Genomic DNA, 6,926 nt, shown 5'->3' on the forward strand with positions numbered 1-6,926 from the left:
ATTTAACAATATTTATACAGTTAAACAATATCTAACCATATTTTATCTGACAACCCAATTTTTAAGAGTCATCCATATTTTTGCATGTAGCAGTAGGTTACTCCTTTACATTGTTGTCTGATATTCCATTGTGAAATATACGCAGCTTACGTTTCTATTGTGCTCTTGATTGACATTAGTATTGTTGCCAAATTTTAGCTGTTCTGAATAGTGCTCATGAAGACATCCTTGTGCATGTCTTTCGGTCACATATGTATACATTTCTATTCAGTATATTTCCAGGTGAATTGCTGGTTCAAAAAGTATGCAAATGTTCAGCTTTAGTAGATACTGGCAAACAAATTTTCGGATGTTTGCACCATTTTATACTCCCACCAATGTTGTTGGAGAGTTCCATTTTCTACCCCTCCTCACCAATATTTGCTATTGTCTGTCCTTTTGTTACTTTAGATATTCCTCTGAGTGTGTAGTGTAGTGGTATCTCATTATTGTTTTAATTTGTGTTTCCCTGATGGCAAATTTCCCTGATGGCATCCTTTATATTCCCATTATAAAACTTATCACATCATCTTGTACCAGCTGATTTGCATCCCACTAAACTACTTCAAAGTAGTTAATTAAAGAATTTGAGACAGAGTGTAGATTCTCATTAAGTATGTGGAAAATAATAATTAATAAATAAACCTATGATAAGCATTACATCCCTGAAAGAGCTAATTTTCTAGTTAGTTACCACTTTCTTTTAATCTATTAATACATGAATGAATACCTATTGGGTATCTACATTGTCTAGGAATTATTCTAATTATACTGCATTAGAACTTCAAACTATCGAAGCAAAAGTACATCATAACTATTTCAGGGACTAGATCTCTAAAATCCTATGAAGTAAAGATACTCTACACACACACGTCTACATCAAATGTGTAATGAATTCTGATAGTATATACTTAGGAAACGTAGCACAAGATGCTCTAAGCCAGAAATAATAAATAGTGCACAAAAGTTCTAGACAATATGCTAACAAAATATTGACAGCTATGCTCAAAGATGTGTTACAGGGAATTTTTTCAGCTTTAAAAATATAAAATAATTGAAAGAATATAAATGCTCAATAATTCTGAATTGGTAAAATAAATAATGACAAAAACATATGATGAAATACTATGCAACCATTAAAAGAGTGGTTTTGTAGAAGGATACTGAATGCTATGGTATTCAGCATGGTATACATATATATATGTTTTTAAACATCTTTATTGGAGTATAATTGCTTTACAATGGTGTGGTAGCTTCTGCTTTATAACAAAGTGAATCAGCTATACATATACATATATAACCATATCCCTTCCTTCTTGCATCTCCCTCCCGCGTCTCCCTCCCACCTTCTCTATCCCACCCCTCTAGTTGGTCACAAAACACCTAGCTGATCTCCCTGTGCTATGCGGCTGCTTCCCACTAGCTATCTATTTTACATCTGGTAGTGTATATATGTCCATGCCACTCTCTCACTTCATCCCAGCTTACCCTTCCGCCTCCCCATATCCTCAAGTCCATTCTCTATGTCTGCATCTTTATTCCTGTCCTGCCCCTAGGTTCTTAGAACCATTTTTTCTTAGATTCCATATATATTGTGTTAGCACACGGTGTTTGTTTTTCCGTTTCTTAGATACTTCACTCTGTATGACAGACCCTAGGTCCATCTACCTCACTACAAATAACTCAATTTCATTTCTTTTTATGACTGAGTAATATTCCATTGTATATATGTACCACATCTTCTTTATCCATACATCTGTCAATGGACACTTGGGTTGCTTCCATGTCCTGGCTTTTGTAAATAGAGCTGCAATGAACATTGTGGTACATGACTCTTTTTGAATTATGGTTTTCGCAGGGTATATGCTCAGTGGGATTTCTGGGTCATATGGTAGCTCTATTTTTAATTTTTTAAGGAACCTCCATACTGTTCTCCATAGCGGCTGTATCAATTTACATTCCCACCAACAGTGCAAGAGGGTTCCCTTCCCTCCACACCCTCTCCAGCATTTATTGTTTGTAGATTTTTTGAAGATGGCCATTCTGACTGGTATGAGGTGACACCTCATTGTAGTTTTGACTTGCATTTCTCTAATGATTAGTGATGTTGAGCATCCTTTCATGTGTTTGTTGGCCATCTGTATATCTTCTTTGGAGAAATGTCTATTTAGGTCTTCTGCCCATTTTTGGATTGGGTTGTTTGTTTTCTTGATATTGAGCTGCATGAGCTGCTTGTAAATTTTGGAGATTAATCCTTTGTCAGTTGCTTCATTGGCAAATATTTTCTCCCATTCTGAGGGTTGTCTTTTCGTCTTGTTTAAGTTTTCTTTTGCTGTGCCAAAGCTTTTAAGTTTCATTAGGTCCTATTTGTTTATTTTTGTTTTTATTTCCATTTCTCTAGGAGGTGGGTCAAAAAGGATCTTGCTGTGATTTATGTCATAGAGTGTTCTGCCTATATTTTCCTCTAAGAGTTTTATACTGTCTGACCTTACATTTAGGTCTTTAATCCATTGTGAGTTTATTTTTCTGTATGGTGTTAGGGAGTGTTCTGATTTCATTCTTTTACATGTAGCTGTCCAGTTTTCCCAGCACCACTTATGGAAGAGGCTGTCTTTTCTCCATTGTATATTCTTGCCTCCTTTATCAAAAATAAGGTGACCATATGTGTGTGGGTTTATCTCTGGGCCTTCTATCCTGTTCCATTGAACTGTATTTCTGTTTCAGTGCCAGTACTATACTGTCTTGATTACTGTAGCTTTGTAGTATAGTCTGAAGTCAGGGAGCCTGATTCCTCCAGCTCTGTTTTTCTTTCTGAAGATTGCTATGGCTCTTTGGGGTCTTTTGTGTTTCCATACAAATTGTGAATTTTTTGTTCTCGTTCTGTGAAAAATGCCATTGGTAGTTTGATAGGGATTGCATTGAATCTGTAGATTGCTTTGGGTAGTAGAGTCATTTTCAAAATGTTGATTCTTCCAATCCAAGAACATGGTATATCTCTCCATCTGTTTGTATCATCTTTAATTTCTTTCACCAGTGTCTTATAGTTTTCTGTATACAGGTCTTTTGTCTCCTTAGGTGGGTTTATTCCAAGGTATTTTATACTTTTTGTTGCAGTGGTAAATGGGAGTGTTTCCTTAATTTGTCTTTCAGATTTTTCATCATTAGTGTATAGGAATGCAAGAGATTTCTGTGCATTAATTTTGTATCCTGCTATTTTACCAAATTCATTGATTAGCTCTAGTAGTTTTCTGGTAGCACCTTTACGATTCTCTATGTATAGTATCATGTCCTCTGCAAACAGTGACAGCTTTACTTCTTCTTTTCTGATTTGGATTCCTTTTATTTCTTTTTCTTCTCTGATTGCTGTGGCTAAAACTTCCAAAACTATGTTGAATAATAGTGGTGAGAGTGGACAACCTTGTCTTGTTCCTGATCTTAGAGGAAATGGTTTCAGTTTTTCGCCATTGAGAACGATGTTGGCCTTGGGTTTGTCATATATGGCCTTTATTATGTTGAGGTAAGTTCCCTCTATGCCTACTTTCTGGAGAGTTTTTATCATAAATGGGTGTTGAACTTTGTTGAAAGCTTTTCTGCATCTATTGAGATGATCATATGGTTTTTCTCCTTCAACTTCAATTTGTTAATATGGTTTATCACATTGATTGATTTGCATATATTGAAGAATCCTTTCATTCCTGGGATAAACCACACTTGATCATGGTGTATTATCCTTTTAATGTGCTGGTGGATTCTGCTGAGGATTTTTGCATCTATGTTCATCGGTAATATTGGTCTACAGTTTTCTTTCTTTATGACATCTTTGTCTGGTTTTGGTATCAGGGTGATTGTGGCTTTGTAGAATGAGTTTGGGAGTGTTGCTCCCTCTGCTATATTTTGGAAGAGTTTGAGAAGGATAGGTGTTAGCTCTTCTCTAAATATTTGATAGAATACGCCGGTGAATCCATCTTGTCCTGGGCTTTTGTATGTTGGAAGATTATTAATCACAGTCTCAATTTCAGTGCTTGTGATTGGTCTATTTATATTTTCTATTTCTTTCTGGTTCAGTCTTGGAAGATTGTGGTTTTCTAAGAATTTGTCCATTTCTTCCAGGTTGTCCATTTTATTGGCATATAGTTGCTTGTAGTAATCTCTCATGATCCTTTGTATTTCTGCAGTGTCAGTTGTTATGTCTCCTTTTTCATTTCTAATTCTATTGATTTGAGTCTTCTCCCTTTTTTCCTTGGTGAGTCTGGCTAATGGTTTATCAATTTTGTTTATCTTCTCAGAGAACCAGCTTTTAGTTTTATTGATCTTTGCTATTGTTTCCTTCATTTCTTTTTCATTTATTTCTGGTCTGATCTTTATGATTTCTTTCCTTCTGCTAACTTTGGGGGTTTTTTGTTCTTCTTTCTCTAATTGCTTTAGGTGTAAGATTAGGTTGTTTATTTGGGATGTTTCTTGTTTCTTGAGGTAGGATTGTATTGCTATAAACTTCCCTCTTAGAACTGCTTTTGCTACATCCCATAGGTTTTGGGTCATCATGTTTTCATTGTCATTTGTCTCTAGGTATTTTTTGATTTCCTCTTTGATTTCTTCAGTGACCTCTTGGTTATTTAGTAGTGTATTGTTTAGCATCCATGTGTTTGTATTTTTTACAGATTTTTTTCCTGTAAGTGATATCTAGTCTCATAGTGTTGTGGTTGGAAAAGATACTTGATATGATTTCAGTTTTCTTAAATTTACCAAGGCTTGATTTGTGACCCAGGATATGATCTATCCTGGAGAATGTTCCATGAGCACTTGAGAAGAAAGTGTATTCTGTTGTTTTTGGATGGAATGTCCTATAAATATCAATGAAGTCCATCTTGTTTAATGTATCATTTAAGCTTGTGTTTCCTTATTTATTTTCATTTTGGATGATCTGTCCACTGGTGAAAGTGGGGTGTTAAAGTCCCCTACTATGATTGTGTTACTGTTGATTTCCCCTTTTATGGCTGTTAGCTTTTGCCTTATGTATTGAGGTGCCCCTATGTTGGGTGCATAAATATTTACAATTGTTATATCTTCTTCTTGGATTGATCCCTTTATCATTATGTAGTCTCCTTCTTTGTCTCTTGTAATAGTCTTTAAAGTCTATTTTGTCTGATATGAGAATTGCTACTCCAGCTTTCTTTTGATTTCCATTTGTATGGAATATCTTTTTCCATCCCCTCACTTTCAGTCTGTATGTGTCCCTAAGTCTGAAGTGGGTCTCTTGTAGACAGAATATGTACAGGTCTTGTTTTTTATCCATTCATCCACTGTATGTCTTTTGGTTGGAGCATTTAATCCATTTACATTTAAGGTAGTTATCGATATGTATGTTCCTATTACCATTTTCTTAGTTGTTTTGGGTTTGTTATTGTAGATCTTTTCTTTCTCTTGTGTTTCCTTCCTAGAGAAGTTCCTTTAGCATTTGTTGTAAAGCTGGCTTGTTGGTGCTGAATTCTCTTAGCTCTTGCTTGTCTGAAAAGTTTTAATTTCTCCGTCTAAACTGAATGAGATCCTCGCTGGGTAGAGTAATCTTGGTTGTAGGTTTTTCCCTTTCATCACTTTAAATATGTCCTCCTCTCCCTTCTGGCTTGCAGAGTTTCTGCTGAAAGATCAGCTGTTAACCTTATGGGGATTCCCTTGTATGTTATTTGTTGCTTTTCCCTTGCTGCTTTTAATATTTTTTCCTTCTATTTAATTTTTGTCAGTTTGATTACTATGTGTCTTGGTGTGTTTCTCCTTGGATTTATCCTATATGGGACTCTCTGTGCTTCCTGGACTTGACTGACTATTTCCTTTCCCATATTAGGGAATATTCAACTATAATCTCTTCAAATATTTTCTCAGTCCCTTTCTTTTTCTCTTCTTCTTCTGGGACCCCTATCATTCGAATGTTGGTGTGTTTAATGTTGTCCCAGAGATCTGTGAGACTGTCCTCAATTCTTTTCATTCTTTTTTGTTTATTCTGTTCTGTGGGAGTTATTTCCACTATTTTATCTTCCAGGTCACTTATCCATTCTTCTGCCTCAGTTATTCTGCTATTGATCCCTTCTAGAGAATTTTTAATTTCATTTATTGTGTTGTTCATCATTGTTTATTTGCTCTTTAGTTCTTCTAGGTCCTTGTTAAATGTTTCTTGTATTTTCTCTATTCTCTATCCAAGATTTTGGATCATCTTTACTCTCATTACTCTGAATTGTTTTTCAGGTAGACTGCCTATTTCCTCTTCATTTGTTTGGTCTGGTGGGCTTTTACCTTGTTCCTTCATCTGCTGCATATTTCTCTGTGTTCTCATTTTGCTTAACTTATTGTGTTTGGGGTCTCCTTTTCTCAGGCTGCACGTTCGTAGTTCCCATTGTTTTTGGTGTCTGCCCCCAGTGGCTAAGGTTGGTTCAGTGGGTTGTGTAGGCTTCCTGGTGGAAGGGACTGGTGCCTGTGTTCTGGTGGGTGAGGCTGTATCTTGTCTTTCTGGTCAGCAGGACCGCATCTGGTGGTATGTTTTGGGGTCTCTGTCACCTTATTATGATTTTAGACAGCCTCTCTGCCATGGGTGGGGTTGTGTTCCTGTCTTGCTAGTTGTTTGGCATAGGGTGTCCACCACTGGAGGTTGCTGGTCGTTGAGTTGAGCTGGGTCTTAACGTTGAGATGGAGACCTCTTGGAGAGCTTTTGCCGTTTGATATTACATGGAGCCAGGAGGTCTCTGGTGGACCAATGTCCTATACTCTGCTCTCCCACCTAAGAGGCACAGGCCTGACACCCGTCCAGAGCACAAAGACCCTGTCAGCCACACGGCTCAGAAGAAAAGGGAGAAAAAAAAGAAAGAGAAAAAATAAAGTTATTAAAATAAAAAATAAGA

The sequence above is a fragment of the Balaenoptera musculus genome, chromosome 9, assembly GCF_009873245.2.
Source record: "Balaenoptera musculus isolate JJ_BM4_2016_0621 chromosome 9, mBalMus1.pri.v3, whole genome shotgun sequence".
In the NCBI taxonomy this organism is placed as follows: Eukaryota; Metazoa; Chordata; class Mammalia; order Artiodactyla; family Balaenopteridae; genus Balaenoptera; species Balaenoptera musculus.